Raw genomic sequence first — 553 nt, forward strand, 5'->3', positions numbered from 1 at the left:
CTTCTTAACGGGTGAGACGCTTAATTAAATGTATTACACGGATTCTCGTGTGTTAACTCGGTATATAAATAACGGTGAGATACGAAAAGAAGAAGAGGAAGAAAGATAACGGACAGTTGACGCGACAGAGAAAGGCAAGAAACGAGAGAGAGAGAGAGAGAGATAAAGTGAGAGAAATAGAGAAAGAAGAGAATGGAAGCTGTTTGGATAACTATCCTGGAATGTTTGGGAGAAAGAAGAGTTTCTTGTGACGAACAGTATCGAGAATCCTAATCGGACAACAAGAAGAACATCCTATCGTTTTACGAGCGTAACACTACGAAGAGATAAAATGCTCGATGGCACCCGTCTATCTTGGGAATGGCGACGTTATATGGAGTCTTGGTAGAAAATAATAAGCCTTGTCTCGGTGCTTTTTGTTCGCCTCCTTCGATCGCGACTCCTTTTTGCTTTACCTTTCTCTCTTTAAACGTATAAAACAAGAATTTAAAACTCTAGAAAAAAAAAAAAAATGTCGACGTTAAAGTAGAGTGGTCATATACATCTATACGTC

The sequence above is a fragment of the Habropoda laboriosa genome, unplaced genomic scaffold, assembly GCF_001263275.1.
Source record: "Habropoda laboriosa isolate 0110345459 unplaced genomic scaffold, ASM126327v1 scaffold648, whole genome shotgun sequence".
In the NCBI taxonomy this organism is placed as follows: Eukaryota; Metazoa; Arthropoda; class Insecta; order Hymenoptera; family Apidae; genus Habropoda; species Habropoda laboriosa.